The sequence below is a fragment of the Haliotis rubra genome, unplaced genomic scaffold (assembly GCF_003918875.1).
Source record: "Haliotis rubra isolate DU_JTF1 unplaced genomic scaffold, ASM391887v1 Scf2, whole genome shotgun sequence".
In the NCBI taxonomy this organism is placed as follows: domain Eukaryota; kingdom Metazoa; phylum Mollusca; class Gastropoda; order Lepetellida; family Haliotidae; genus Haliotis; species Haliotis rubra.
This window is the reverse complement of record NW_025766002.1, coordinates 1,077,630-1,095,170: the sequence shown is the minus strand read 5'-3', so window position 1 is coordinate 1,095,170 and position 17,541 is coordinate 1,077,630.

Below are 17,541 nucleotides of genomic sequence, written 5' to 3'. Positions count from 1 at the left end.
TCGTGCAAGTAAACGTTGTTTGTGTGATTCTTGCTTCTTATGAAAATTATTTTCTATTTAGTAATTTAATTTCATCACGCCGTGAAAGATTTGTCTAGTTCCACGATCAAGTGCGAAGTTCCAGCCTTGGTTCAGAAGTTGTAATTAAAGCCGTGTATGAACAGAAGACATTGTATAAAAACTGACGAAAAATGAGAACTTATGTTGAAAATGATCGCGTAATTAACCACCACTCATTTTTGCAACAGTTTGTTAATCTAATCTGTGGTTAGACCATGCTGGGTCAGTGAAGACCAAGGCAAGAATTCACCATGAACTACGCGACCCCCATTATACAATGTTTGAAATGTAAATAACTGCCGAATAGACAAATATATTGATTTTCAAAGATAAAATGTCATGGCATGACATATTAACTACAGTCATTTGACAAAAAGTGGATGTTTTTCAACTTCTTTTCAGGAGTACATATAAACTGGTAGGCAAAAGAAAGTGTACTGCCATGTTTGCTGGTGTGTATAATAAAGCAAACTAGAAAGTGCTCAAGGATGGTGATATATTTCAATAGGGTGTCATACTTGTTCTTTTAGCCTCACCTTTGTGGTATTTGAGAGACTGTTTTCAGCATAGAGACATTGTGGTGTTTGTCTTATGTTGTTAATTTCCATGTTTCAAGATGATGGAATGTACTGTATTTTGCCTGGGAGTTTATGTCACCAATCAGAACTTGTAGGCGGGAAAGTCATTGTAACTGGTCAGCTATAATTCAGAACTGTGCCTCCTTCTGACTAATGACGTTTACTAACAAGTACAGGTTGAGTCGGGTGGGTGTTAAGGTGAACTGAACTTTCCTGAATAAGCGTAAGTTTGAAAACACCAAGATCTAACGTTGGTATATAAATAAATGTATTGTTCGAGTATTGTATTTGCGCATTTGCCATCAAAACACCAAGTTCTGATGTTGGTATTTAAATAAATGTATTGTATGAGTATTATATTTGCGCCTTTGCCATCATGTCCAGACAACCCTGAGCTACACGTACTACGCATACTTTGTGACCTATAATCGTAAGTACGTGTCCCTTACTGCCTCCCAAGTCAACCGAATGACCCCCATGTGACCATCAGTCCAGCATGACCACAACTGGACATTGTAAAACAGCATAAACCCTCGTTCGTCCGCAAACGTTACTTGCCAAGAGTAATCGTTTGTGTATATCAACACCGTGCAATGTTGACCGACGTCCAGTAAGAGTCGGGGAGAGAGTTTAATTTGCCATTTCCTTTTTGTTAGTTATTTCGGCAAACACACTCTTGGTGTACGTTCCTTGTAAAGCTGGGGGAACGTTCCCTGCCTCCCCCGGGTGAGATAGAACCTCGGGATGCCTCCTCCGTCCCCCCTCAAGCGTTCTGTATGTTTAAGTTGCAAAGGCCGTGTCTTTGAAGAACGTTTTAAACATGTAGCTAAAGCGTGTACCCCACGACCACGAAATAATCGCCTCTCACAACAAAAGGCTGGTCTTTCTTTATTTAAGTGCCCGATGACCTGACTTTAATCTGTTCTCATAGCAACACATACACAATTTACAAACACTCACTCCATGTCGGGTTCATTACATTTTCTTGATGACGTCGTTGACCTTGAGATGTGACCTTAATACAGAAATGGCCAATGGGAAAGGGTCAGAGCTGGAAACAAATAATAATACTGGCATGTATTTTTCAACGATTAGACATTTTCAGATTTTTTTCGTTGTTTGCAAGTTACATATTTACTATAAAGATTGTTAAACGGTTCTGCATAAGATATCTACAAATATTGTGAGGGAATGGTGTACGTGTCAAACTGACACGCGCATTGCATGTTCTTTGCACCACGAAGCTCTCAAAACTGTCTCATTCAGTTTCACTAATCGCCCTACACCTGGACTATGCATGCGTTGACACGTGTTTACAAGTTTCGTATATGTGTATGTCGGCTAATAAACATCAATGACGTGTCAACCTCACAACAAAAACACCTTGTGACACAGGCTTGAAATATGCGATGACCTCATCCCGAAGGCCATCGTCGCCCTAGGACCTGCCTAGAACCGAGTACAGTGACTCAGGCATCTTACCTTAACACTCTCTACTACATGTGACAAGTCAGGGTTCGCAGAGACAGTGTGAACGAGTAACGGAATACATGTTACACTTATTTTATACCCATTTTCGACAAAAGGGCGGTGGGGTAGCCGAGTGGCTAAAGCGTTCGCTCGTCACGCCGACGACCGGGTTCGATTCCCCACATTTGTACAATGAGTGAAGCCCAGTCCTAGTGTCCATCGCCGTGATATTGCTGGAATATTGCTAAAGGTGGCGTAAACGTAAACTCATTCACTCACTCATTTTCGACAGAGTTATCATAATTTTCATATTCATAACCTTAAAAGACGCGTTTGAAACGAATTCTCTGGCTTTTAAAAGTTAGGATAGTGTGTAGTGTATCCTTTAAAATGTCCCTTTAATGAAGAAGAAATTTTAATAAGTACGTAGGATTAGCAAAGAAAGTTCAAAAATTAAAACCTGACTCCAAATATGTTCCTTCTAATATTAGTTCTCATGTTTGATTACATGTATGTCAGAACTACAACGAAGTACCAAATGTCTGTATGACATCTATCATCTATCAATCACGCGATTTAAGGAGGACATGTTTTAAGTCCTTAATACATGAAAGCATAAATGACAGACCACGGCTGCTTTGAGACGTTGTCAGACGGCTAACCAGTTCTTTCTTGGGGAAATATCATTGGGAGCTGAATGTCGTTTAGTACGATATTCGAATTTCGGTTGAAATAGTATGTAGTAAATTGAAGATGTCATATATATATTTGCCTGCTTTTCTAAATATTCCAATTGATTTAATTAACGTAAACGAGACAGCCATCGCCATCGAAACGAGCTTGTCATGGGTGAGTGAGTTTAGTTTTACGCCGCACTCAGCAATATTCAAGCTATTTGAAGGCGGTCTGTAAATAATCGGTGAGGTGAGGTGAGGTGAAATTGGGTTTAACGTCGTGCTTGAGAATATTTCGCTCATATGACGACGTGCATGCGTGTGTATGTGTATGTGCGGCTGCTTGTACTAGCCCAGACTTAAGCTGGTTTTATAGTGCTAGCCCACTGAGGTACCACGCCGCAGTGAAGCATGAATACCATTCAGATACATTATACTGACTCCGACCCGACCAGTTCTTGTTGTACCCATTAATGCCGAGCGCCAGGCAGGGACCAACAAGTACCATATTTTAACGTCTTTTGGTATGACGCGGCCAGGGAACGAACCCGCGACCTTCCTCTCTCCGCTGTAAATAATCGAATCAGTGGTACATATATATGGAATATATAGGCAGGTATATGGGAAACAATATAACACAAGACGTCTCTGAAAGAAATACAGATACGAGTACAAACTAAATGCTTGTGACCTTACATCAGTCCCTGGGAGTGAGGCTGGTGTTTCTGTCACGACCGTCCCGTCTACAGGTACGTGGGGGACACTTAAAGCCGACTATTTACCTACAGAACCGTGTCATTAGACCTGCTGTTCACACCAGCCGGCGAGGTCTCTGCCAGACCCTGGGATGGTATAGCATGGACACTCAAATTAACGTCATTTAAAACCTGCAATTTATCTACTCCCGGAGAAAAGCTGAATCAGCCGAGCAGTAGATCCTGTCGACAGTGTGACAGCAGGACACACCAAGACGCCGGTGTTACTCCATTTAGATTCTCGATCCCCCTGGAGAGAGGGGTGTAAGGGTTTCATCCACTGCAGTGACATTAAGAGGAAGCTTAAGACATTAGGGGTCGGACACGCGTGGGTGGAGATGTAAGTTTTATATTCAGTGCATGAATGGTTATATGTATTAGTGTAGGACCATAGCCTACACAGTCGACGTAGGAACAATTTGCTGTGCAGAGTTGCATCCCTTTACTGTGGCAGAATCCAAGGAGCTCATTTGCCGGTAGTTGGGACGTAAGCTTCATATTCAGTGAATGAATGGTTATATGTATTAATGTAGGGACCATAGCCTACACGGTCGACGTAGGCGACACAATTCGCTGTGCAGAGTTGCATCCCTTTGTTGTGGCAGAATCCTATGATCCCTCCGAATCTACTATGGCCCTATTCATGTGTTTAATCAGAGTTGTAAACTACATGCCTCTGTTCGGGTTTTCCTCTCACATCATGCACAATCCCTTCACACTGATACAACTTGATCAAAGGGACTTTACACTAAACTCACCCATTCCGTATATAAGGGCAGTGATTAGCTTGAGGCCATTTGGCAGATATATACTCATGCCAATAATGGTTGTCACCCCCTCCCAACCCCCAACCCCCACACACCTCACACCCCACCTCTCCAATTAAAATATTTGAAGGGGTGACAACCATTATTGGCATGGGTATATATAATACACTACATGTCACATCACTGGTGTTAATGCAATCTAAATGTTCCATGGGGCACTGTCGTTAAATGTTTGCTACAACCAACATATACACCCACTTAGGATCATACCCCAATCTTCGTTGGCTCACATGGAATCAGCGATGGCTGAGTGGGTTAGATGGCTGACTTTGTGTGTTGGCGATTAGGTGACTGACTCTGAGAGTGTCGGTTCGAAACCCGTAGGAGACCCAACCTAACAAAAGTACTAGAATGTGCACATTACTGAAAAAGTGCAATCCCAAATATAACATGTTACATTTGACCACTTCACACAGGTAGGTCATAAGTAGACCATAACGCAATGCATTTAGTTGAACACCTGTATTTATTGAATTCGTTATTTAAAACAATATCTGTTTAAATTGCTTGCTCTATGCTCCCGGCTCTGATCAACTTACAATATTGGCAACTGAATATTCAGTAAAACATATCTGTATCCAGAAACAATGTACAATGTTTGTTTGGTAAGTCACTGTAAGACAAGCGAAAGTTGAACTTTTCCCGAAGATTTTCAAATTTAAACCAAAAGCACAATCTAAAAGTGTGTTAATGGATGGGGCACACTCGGCATGATGGGGTTTAGCTCGAAAATAGGAAACAGACGCCCTGCACACGTTTAAAGCTTAGCAAAACACTCTCGAGCATGCACATGGGAAGAAGTCTTTGATCTAAAGCTCATTAAATGCAGAAGGCATTGAAATAGAAGTACAATTCGCTTTTCAATAATTCCAGGTTCAAAATAGCCACGTTTCGTGTTTGAAGAATTCTTTAAAAAATTGTCTTAATGAATATGCACTCATTTCCAGTGTATTTCATCCTCGAGTTGATCACCGCACCAAACAGTTCCATATAAGTGCTCTGTTTATGATTTAAATAAACATGTTTACCTACTTAGTGCCTGTAAACATGTCTGACTCATGTCATAGATTCATACATAATCATACAACACACTTCATACATAATCATATAACACACTTCAAGCAAACGCTTTCAGTGAGTGAACGTTTGAAAAACCGAGCGCAAGCTAGTTGTTTACCTCAACGTGGAAATTGGTCATTTAAAAAGCAATTATTATTAAGCTTATGTTAACATACGCTCACATGTACACGTACACTGTCGACAACATGAAGTGATATTAATATGCAATATATCAGGATGCAAGAGCGTGGGATTAGCAAGGGAGTGTTGCGGGGGTGTCGTGGGTACATAGGGGTAGAGTTCGGGGTAGCTTCAAGTGCTCTCTAGGGGACCGGAAGGCTTATCTCATTCACAGTGTAAGGTCACTCCCCCGCAATGTTTATTGCATACAGGCGAATATGAAATTCGTTTCGGTAACTGTAACGCTTTCATCGAGGTCCGTCGTTGACGCCTGAAGTGGGGACATAAACTACAAGCGAACAATTTGATGTTCTGGAGGAGTCGGTAGAGTTCTAATGTAAATATAGTTGTACATTTATAAAATATTACAAATGTGCCCTAAATTACCTGCGAAAACGGCTTGCACAAAAACATTATCTGTCTCAGTCTTTTACCACACCTAAATACCTCGTTGGGAATCAAAGTCATGACGTCGGAATCTGGTACCCTGGTAAGGGTTGAATGGCGGGCCCTGAAGATACCCTTAAATCAGACATGGTTAGCCGCACGATGTGAGGTCAATCTATGCCAAACTTTTTTAAAGCGCGTACATTAATGTTTTAAATACTGTTTAACAGCTTCAGTTGCGTTTTTAGTCTTCAACAGGTGGTATTTTACCTGAGGTTTTATTCGCCATTTGAGACAACGTTGTATCACATGAACACACCTTCACCGAAAGGAAAACTATCCTTACGGAAGGTTATAAGTTTATCTGCAGCCGCAGACTGACCCTTATTGTTCGCCCTCAACTAAACGAGCACAATTGCTACTTATTTCTTATAATTGTTTCTCTTCGTGTTTATATGTTTTTCTGAACTTTTGTGTTGTTCTCATTTGATTTTGTCGATTTTTATTTTGGTCGGGTTGAAAGTTTCTGTAGAAGCGATTTATTCATTTTTTTTGCCTTGTGCGTATTTACAAAATTTAGTTCGTTTTAATATTTTCTTTTAAACAGTTATCAAATCTGCCACGATCTGTGTGTTGAAGATAATTCAGTATTTAGAGGCCAATTAGCATGTCTGTGACAGGCTCGACCCGTATCTGTATTTACCCGTGCCCCTATCTGGTCTGTCTTTGACACAATCTCGTCTGTGTTTGTTTTTTATCATGACCCAGATCATTATCATAGCCAGCCTGAGTGGATTAGATGTCCCAGAGATTCTAATCTTGGACAGAGCGACTTGTCAAAGAACCACGGCTTAGCTGGATAGTGTACAAAGGTCCGCCAGTGTCCAGTTACAGCCCTTTCCGACACTCTGCTTGTAATGGAGAATGGGTGTAATTAGCATGATCAGAACACTTCAAGCTTGTTTATTACCGAGAAATACACTTGAGCTACACACTGTCTTAGGTCTGAGGACAGTGGATAAGCACGCTTGGTAATTGTTTGTCTCGAGTTGTTTATAATTTTAACATGAATACGGTTGAGGGTGTACTCCAAGAAATAGGACGGGGGACAGGAAGACCCTCCTCGCACCGGACATGTGTGACGGACGGGAACGGAGAGGGGCGTTAGGGTTAAGGGGCGAGGGGGGCAACCATGGGGATGGGAGGAAATCTCAGGGTGAAGGTAGGGTGAGGGTAGAGGGTAACTGAAGGGAGGGGAACAGAGAGGATAAGTGGCTGCCGTGGTAAGGTATAAATATCTTGTCGACCAATCCGGTTCATGAAATAAATATGGTTAAATTAAATAGTGTGACTACCTGAACGCGTAGATTAATGTGAGTCATATCAAAGAACCTCATATCCGTAATATCAGCCTTTCCGTGTCCAATTGTCCATATAATTTCCATGAACTACCAGATTATTTTTCTGAAGAGATTACGAAAAATATTTCAGGCGGCTTAGATTTCAAATGGAGCAGAAATTCGCGTTAACTTTATGATATACATGAAATGCGAGCAGTCAAACTATTATTTGGGGTATATATGAGTTATATATGGTAAACGTATTCATATTCAGTTAAGTTTCTACAACATGATTCCTGACAGTAACCCACGACCAACCCAAAAGATGGTTCGTGATTCCTGTACAAGCACGCCAGTGTGGAACAAGCACCGTTGTTCAGCCTTACATGTGGTGCGGTGTCTTACATGAGGACTTCCGAACCACACACCAAGTGTTGACTTTCAGACAAGTGTCTACTCGTATTTGGTCGACAAGGAGCTTCCGTTACTTTGAGGACACTGACCCAGTCTCAGAGTTACAAGATATGCTTGTCAGTTTCACACCGCAATGAGCATCATTGAATAGAACACAATCATGTCGTGCGTAACATAGACGGTATTGACACGTGTATATTTCAGCTGATTTCGTAAAGTCAATGACGTGGATGTGGTTTGTAAAGGGGCTTGTCTGTCATTGTACATGTCTGTTTGAGATTGAAGTAACGCGTGACACGCGATCACAGACAACAAAGCACACTGTAATACAAATTGACTTAGAATGAACAATGCTTACTTAATGCAACACCTGGACTACAAAGACGAGCCCATTGTGCACCAACTGAGACGATTTGGCTTACATGGTGGGAAGAAATAGACTTCCGGTTAAATACTCACCAGCCTCGTGTTAAATCATACACAGTGGCTGATGAAGATTAAAAATATGTATCATATAAACCAAAAACACAATCTGATTCCATATGTTGGCGTGAGAGATAAAAGAGCCGTGCAGACATTGTTGTTTTACACAGGAACTCTTCTGCGTTCTCCCATAGTAAGAAGTGTTTTGGGAGACCAATGAGCTTCCATGCCCATTTCTGATCATTATCTGTCACATTGTACCCAGGGCACGATTTAACAGAAAATCAAAAGAAAGGAAACGTGTTACATAATTGTATTTTGTTCTTTTATCTTTCGGGCGGTGGGGTAGCCTAGTGGTTACAGCGTTCGCTCGTCACGCCGAAGACCCGGGCTCGATTCCCCACATGGGTACAATGTATGAAGTCCATTCTGGTGTCCCACGCCGTGATATTGCTGGAATATTGCTAAAAGCGGCGTAAAACTAAACTCACTCACTCACTTTTATCTTTCATAGAAACACTTTTTCATCGCCTTCTGTCCGTTTCCAGCACTGAATTGAGTGAGTGCTGTTTAACGCCTCTGAACGGCAAACGTCTATATTTCGTGACCACTGAACCACACAACCTAGTGACCAACATCATGAGCATCGATCTACGCAATTAGGTTACAATGGCATCCATCACCATGTCAGCGAGCCTAACCAACCGATACCGGTAGTCCCATTTTAAGACAAGCATTGGTTGGTGAAGACCAGTTCTAACCAATATCTTCACGGGTGACATCTGTGACACCGGAGACATATGTGAGAGACCTTAATCAAACTGGCTGGGAATGCCAACTGGGGTCAGCACACTCTCACTTTAAGAATCGTTCGTTCTTTCCTTCGTTCGTTGAAACTTGAAACGATGTTAATGTGAAGTCGCCCACTCATTAATCAGAACCCGCAGTAACCGGACTAACTTGTTCCAGATATACGGGTTTCCACAGAATTTATACAAATACATTTACCGACATATTATAAGACTGTCCTTGGGAGAATGTAAACAACATGTTAAAACGTTGTGTTGGTGGAGGCTGGAGCAGTTTTGTCATGACAAAGACATGCGTCATGTCAACTTCTCACGTTATTAGCAATCATTACTAAATATACACACATCTTTATTCAAACCCATAACTAGCGTGTTTGTTAACATGGTGTTTTATAAGATGTATATCTATTCTTGGCGTAGTGGGGACTTAACTAGCACCATTATTAGCCAGTAAACATATCTGACGACAAATAGTAGCCCAGTGGAGTATGACCGACGTTCACGCCTGTTATTTTCCCTCAGCTTCATCCTTTGTCAGCATCCACAGAAAACGTAGTGATTCTCTTTCTCTGTATTAAATAAACCTCACCCGCTCTTTATAGTGATGAGTCCAGAAAGGTGGAAATGATGCGGTAGTGTGTATTAGGTTATTTACACCAGATACTGCTGGTATGTATTAATCATCAATGGTTATGTTTCGTGAGGTTAGGTTCGTGAATTAAACCCAAGGACAGCTTGTTGACATCTTTGTACCAGTTTATTCCTGGGAAAATCATTTCGTTTGATTTTAATCGTTAGAATATGCTATATATTTATTTATTCACTTTGAAGTGTTACTTTTCTAAATATAAACAGAAGTGAATAACCAGTCTCGATTGATCGAGTAAAAGTCAAAATATAAGTGATGATATGTAACTGCATTGGTGAAAACAATTTTTATGACCGGGTGTTCACAAAAACGAATGCCTGTTATTATCCATAAATATTTTCCATAATTTGTACTCAAATCTTACAACATGAATTTCAGAAACATTCAGTTATATATTGCATTTGGCAACATGTCGCAGTAGGAACTGTAAACTATATTTTAGGTGAACGAGAAAGAGCACAATGAAAATATCATATTTGTATCCGACAACAGCTGAAGTACATACTCTGTACAAGCGTTGATGTGACTCAGTGAAAATCATCCGACTCACAAACACACGATAAAACAAGACAGTGTCATATCTCTGTTTCACATCGTTGATATAAACTTGATAAAGAGACATACGACCACTGACACAAATTCAACAACCGGCAGCAAATGGATCGAGACTAATTGTGATTCCGTTTCGTGAGATACTCTCTTCTTTTCCGGAACACTTCAAAGACGTGTGATTTGATCCGATCTGCTTTGGGTCGTTGATTGATTGACATCGATGCCAAAGATTAGAAGATACCCTTTGACTGAAATAAACAAGACACGCAACAGGTTGTTTACTCCGAGGTCCGCGCGTTTGTCGGTAACGACAGTCTGTCTGGTATCCGGATTGGAAACGGACATCTTAAAATGCTTATTGCGTATTGATAAGATTGTAGATTTCAGATTGGAATGCGTAGATGAGTAATCTCTGATTAGTCTTTTCATACGAGATGATATATTGACCTCTTAGTTAAAACGCCTATTTCAGCTGATCAAGACCTAAATGTGACCTTACTTAGAAGGTCGGACGATGCGTAACAGTCCAGTCATTCCGACTCTTTCATTCACCGGCGTGAGAATGATTTTATCTTTCTTTACTAAACAGCGCTGTCAAAGATTAAAAACGCTATGTAACCGTACATGTTCATAACATTTAATGTGTCTATTAACTAAACGCCAGAGCTATGCAAAGAAGAATGACATGCACATATCTCTGACGCACTTCCCGTGACATGGGATGATTTTGCAGTTAATCATAAAAAGCAAGCAATCGATATTAAAAATGATAATGGAACCAATTTAAAAATTGGACGGAGGTATTTCATTTACCCTAAAGTGATATGTTATATTCTTAACTACGTGATTCACGTATATTTCTTTCAACACTTGTTGAATCGGTGGTGTTTATGAGTTTGTTAATTCTTTTATTAATTGATCTCTTCTCACTATGGTTGGTCAATCGAAATAAAATAAGAAAAATTATTCAAAAGAACAAATATTTTTAAATGACAAATAAATCACGTCCTTTTGATTGTTTTATACGTTCGAAGGTTTTTACAGACATAGTGAAAATAGACAGAAAGACAGAAATATGTTTTGAATTCGTATGCCATACCTTGTAAATTGGATTTGATGTCAATGGAACTCAAAGTCTGGTGACTGTCAGTGAACGACTTCGTTGTACCCGAACATCTTGCCCGACAACAAATAAACACTTGTACATTATCATTCAAATTTTGAGAGTGAATTGAATTCCAGTGATCTTTTTATATATAATTTCAACAGCACGATCGCCTTTCACTCAAATGTAATTTGTGTCGATAATTTAATCGAGATTGGTTATTCTCTAGCGACGACGTTATACATTTCAGAAGAAACATGGAATGATGGCGAAGATGATGTTGACCACGCTGCACCACCCGTAACTCATGCTACCCTGTCAACCAAACCCCAGACTGCATTCAACCTATCGCCTTACTCAACCCTTTAGCCTGTCACTGTACGCAGCCAGACCCCTGACGCAACGTCTCCCATTGCTATCCTGTTATGTGATACCACGTTGAATTTGGATACCGAAACAACAACACTGCCTCACTTGTCTGTGGTCATCTAGCTTTGAGCCTGTCCAGAAAACCAACATTTGGTAACTTAACAAGTGAAGATTAGTATTTAAAATTTGCATAATCTTGTAAGACTAATGTTTAAGCTGAGTAATTCCTCTTCCAATATTGTATTTGAGAGAGCGTCGCGGATGTCCAAACATGGCCGACGTTGCGGCGGTGCCAAACTGAGGCTTTGACCTCTATGACCCAACACCTCTGAAGGTCAGCTCGGCTCGAAAGACGTGGACAAGTAGACATTAGGTCTGCAGGTGGATTTCGATCGTTGAAGATATGCAGTATACATTCTAATGGTCAAATACAGATTTGTAATCTTGGAAATCTACCATATCGGAGATATAGTTAAGATGTTTTCATGCGATAAATGGGTCATGGAAAATAGTGATTCAGCTGAGTTGGGGACACGGAAAAGACGCTTATTATACGACATGTTGACTTATAAATGTGCATGCAAATTATCAAATGTTGAGATGGATTTAAGATGCATATGGTCATGAGTTTCATCTGAGTGAAGGATAAGATAATGAGGCTGAACACATTTACAATCTGTTTTGTGTTGCATTTACTATCTTTGCGAAAACCGTTCACGGTAAATATGTCTAGCATACGGGTTTGTACGATAAACAACGAGATTAGACACGAGTTATTTCAGCATTACACCCGTACCCACCTAAAGTGACGTTAAACTCACTGTCTACATTCTAATGACTCTAATACTCCATACATAGATAGATAGCAACAGAGAGCAAACAGAAACAACACGATGTATAACAGCAATATAATTTGGAAAAAGCTATAATCCACAAACAAGTATACATTTGAAAATTATAACACTACACACGTTATTATAACGTTACAGTCGCCTAAATACCGTAAAGATAATGTCCAAAACACACCAATGATATCCTTACCAAATGCATCATCATCATCATCATCTTGTAGCCATTGCTTGTTGATTCATTTGCAGCTACCATCAAACATCATGGATACTTTCTTTCGCTTTCGTTATTGCTGTGGAATGTGATATCATATGGACAACATACCACAGGCAACATCAATCTAAATAATAGCAGTAATGGTAATAATGGTAATAGTGATGATGGTGGTTAGGTTGAAGAGATGTGCTTATGACTTGGCTACGTACTGACAATGCCTTCATGTTTACTCATACATGAAAGACATATATGTACGCTTCATACAATCTCTGTTGGGTCAACACCTTAGTATGAGGTTTTACAGCAGCTGAAAAAGATAATCTATTCCATTAATTCACTTAAACAATATCAATAAAATAACTATGTGCATTACGATTCCTCGGTCCAGCTGATTAAGCTACACAGGTGACGGAGATGCATTACCTCTCATTCTTGTCATTATGTACACTCACTTGACTGGAAATTCAAATCTCGACGTCTAGACGAGAGTATTTCAAAGCACCCGTTTCTACATTTGCTTCGAAGATATCTAGGCTACTGATTAATGATGTTTACTATATAGACAGAACTTCAAAGGGACACCGCCACAGGTAAAATCCAGGTATGTGAATCTCCAGGTATGGCGTCCTCTACTGCCTGTAATTTGAACAGGTAGTGAGTTAAGGTATTTTGTACTATGGAGAATGACAGACTGGTTGTGACGGATACTCCACAAATATGTAGTATCGTTTTCAGCACAGATTCTCAACCGAATCGCTCTTTGTTGCATTATTTAAAACTGTCAGTGCTGCCTGTCAGTGTGGATTTACAATAAAAAGTAGCATTGTGTTCTTCGTGAAGAATGTGATATGGGTATTTTGAAGATTTCTGACCGACAGCATGAATAATAATTATAATGATCATAAGATACTGTGATATTGTATATCACTTCCGAGTTGAACAGCTGTTCGACAGAGTTTCACATGGAAAAGATATGAACGAACGAATGTGTGAATAGTGTCGTAGTAACTATACCGTTCGGCGTGATGGACGAACGCTTTAACCACTAGGCTACCTCACCGCTCCAGACAACACTGGAGAATGTTGCTATACAGAAAGCCAGGTCACGTGTTGTAATCAGCCACCTCTTAGTCCGATAGCGATTCATAAACAATTGCTTATCGATATAATAGGAATCGTACAATGGACTACATCATTTGTCCCGATTTGGGCAGTTGGAAAATGGCAGTTCCAAATATAATCTTAGTCTCATGATGTAGTCTAGTTATCAAAGTGCTCGATAAACACGCCTGAGACCCTGGTTCGATTCCCATAATGAGTATAATGCGTTAATCCTATTACCATTATTAGCATGTTTGTGAATAGGGGCCATACTCACTTTTTCATTAACTATTTCTATTTAGATCATATTCGATTTCACAAGCATGCGTGTATTGTTTACACTGTTTACATTGTACAGCCAGTTTCACGTCTAATATTACACTATATGGCATTAAATATTATGTGACATTAAGCCGATTTGCCTGATCCAAAATGTTGTTAAAGTTACTGAACATAAAAGAACAATGTTACCGTCACCCATGGCTGTCAATCAATTTTCAATTGCCCGTAACAACATCGCCCCAAGAGCACCACAACCCATTACCTCTCAGACCTATCATTGCGGAAACACATTACCTATCTCAAATACGTACTACAAACACACCGCCATGTGCCTTTCCAAGGGTGGGTCAAAGGTCAGATGTCACCTGAATAATTCATGGTCTCGTTCCCTGCTGAACCAATCAGTATTATTTCTTGTCTCGCGAGACTGCATGTCCACATGTGTGCACATTAGCGGAATTGCACTTGTTGGCATGGGTTGCCATGGGGACATTGTTATGTGAAGAACTGCTGAAGAGTTAATTTTGCATGACATGCAATATTTCGTGAAAGGTATTGCCGATAAAATCTATTTCAATATACTTTGATTAAGAATGTTATTTCTATTCATGGCTGGAAGAGAATGAAGAAAGGGGACATGCTATTGCAGACTGAGGTTATTCTCTATAGCAAGACATCACGCCAGTTTCTCGTCGTAGTCTTCTACCCGTTACCCTGACGTCTCGCATTTTCTAGTCAGCCATTGTGTGAGTGAGTTTGTGTATTTGGGTTTAATGCCGTCTTGAACAATTTTTAGATCAAGATGTGGTTACTGTGGATGGAAAACCAGACATACGCATGTCTTGGGTGGTTTCCACTTTGGTGAAACGTACGATCACCGTATGGTACTGGTAAACCAAAGTATTTGGATTCGAACTGACATTCAGCGGATCCTGAGTCATATGCCCGTGTGCTACTGAGAATCTGTTTTATTAAAACGTCAGAACTGTTTCTCGTGAACAGTTATGTAAATTTAACGTTTATGCATTTAGTTTTACATGTAATATTTTTTAATTTGTTCGGCGGTATAATCCACTATTGTAAACGGGGAAACCTACTGTCATATCAATTGTTTATTTACGTCTCACTTGTGTAAATAAAACATAATCAGAAGACATCATAAACACTACAAAACTTAAAGCAAAAGTACACAACCAATCGCCCAGTGATTTATGAGAGACGATGAAAGACAAGTATAATAATTCATAATATTAATATACTTATATTAAGATAAAAGATACACTGTATATACAAAAATTAACTGAATTAACTAAAAACAAATAACTAAATATATAAGCTCTCTCCGTTTGGCTGAAGTAGAGTGGCAGGTGCTGGCAGTATAAGAAACAATATATGGTGTGCTTAAATGATAAACTTATCACAAGACGAATAGCCAGTTGTCACCCCCCTTCCCACCCCAACCCCAATGAGTATATAAGGTGAGGTGAAGTGAAATTGGGTTTAACGTCGTGCTTGAGAATATTTCGCTCATATGCGTGCCTGTTGTATGTGTAAGTGTGGCTGCTTGTACTAGACCAGACTGAATCTGGTTTTATAGTGCTAGCCCACTGAGATACCATGCCACAGTGAAGCATGAATACCCCACTCAGACACATCATACTGACTCCGAGCTGACCAGTCCTTGTTGTACCCATTAATGCCGAACGCCAGGCAGGGACCAACAAGTACCATATGTTAACGTCTTTTGGTATGACGTGGTCGGGGATCGAACCCGCGACCTTCCGCTCTAACCACTACACCACGGAGGCGGTCAGCTTTGTATTATAAGGGATGTAAGCGGGGTAGCCTTTAATTCTAAGCGGGATGGTCAGTGTTTTAAACCTTAGGACGCCACACTGAAAGGTTTGATTATCAAATGCTTTCGAGAAGATTCGATCACTCCCGCAACTAGTGAATGCAGATGACAAGTAACGTAGATGTGCCATAAGTTAAACTAGATCAACAGAACATAAACAGAACAGAGCTCTGTGCTATCTGGACATGAGGTGAATGAGTGGTCAATTACTGACTGTGGTAAGTCGGTCAAGTCTTGAAACACAAATGGGAAATCATCAGTTTATTTACACGGTGTGACATAGAACACTTCACTTGTTAGGACTAACTTGACCACCGAGCCATTCAAATAGAGAAACGTGGAATATTTGGTCCTCGTCCTCGTCCTCGTCCTCGTCCTCGAACATCAGTAAGTAACGGTCACATGAAGAAAAGTGATCAGGTAGAACAAGAACATGGTAGGTCATAAAATACTCATGCAAATAATGGTTGTCACCCCCTCCCCACCCCAACCCTACACACACACACCCCACACCCCCTCTCCAATTAAAAAAATTGAAGGGGGTGACAACCATTATTGCCATGAGTATATTATGCAACAACTAAAATTAGAGGGAGACAACTGCTGTATGGATTTCCTACACTGAAAGGTCACCTGTGATTGACCCCAATCAGCAGTGATTGAAGTGCGCAGTGGCCATGCTTGTAATGTAGGCTAGGTGACTGAGTCATTCATGGCGATGGGGGAGGTATGAGTTCACACACTTACCACAGTGTATGCTACAGTTCATATATTACTACAAACAACAGGAACCCAGCACCATTCAGTACTAAGGACTGGATGTTCTCACGTTGTTTTTACTGAGCCATTCATATAATGTCCATCAAAATTTGTCACTATATGGCTGAAACTACCTCGATGTGACGTAAAAATCAAACTCCATAAAAATTTGTTTGTTTGTTTTTTTACGCCCAATGGGGTCTAATTCAGCAGACGCTCGAAACTGAATATTCCATATCTTTTATAGATTATATTTTACTACAGTCATTTATTGATGTGAAAACACACACACACGCACTGTTACCATTTTTGCATATGCATTATCAAATAACGACAAGACCAGAGAATAGCATATCTCGATTATCAACAGAAAAAGATTTTGCGGCGCATTTTGGGGCAAGACCGCGGAGAAAATTATATCAATGAATCACAGGAAATCACCTGTGACACCAGGTGTTCACGGAATGGGCGACCTCATCCAAGTAGGACCTGTGGACCTGAGTGTGAGCTTGCATGACAAGGCAGATCTGGACCTGGTTTGTTGTCTGCTGTCCTGCCGACCCCCTGTGACTCTGGCAGATGACGACCTATGGTCGTACATAGAGACTGTTATGAAAGGACTATCCTTCCTCTGTGCATAATTCTGTATATCTACTTCAATGAACTCTAAACCCTAATTTATCGAATTATCGCATTTCTATGTACTCTCCTATGGAGGAATAAAAGTGTACATATATGACCCCCGACTCTAAATGCTTCACAGTACAATACATTGTATTATACTGTGAAGCATTTCGAGTCGGGGGTCATCTCAAAGTTTTGTATATA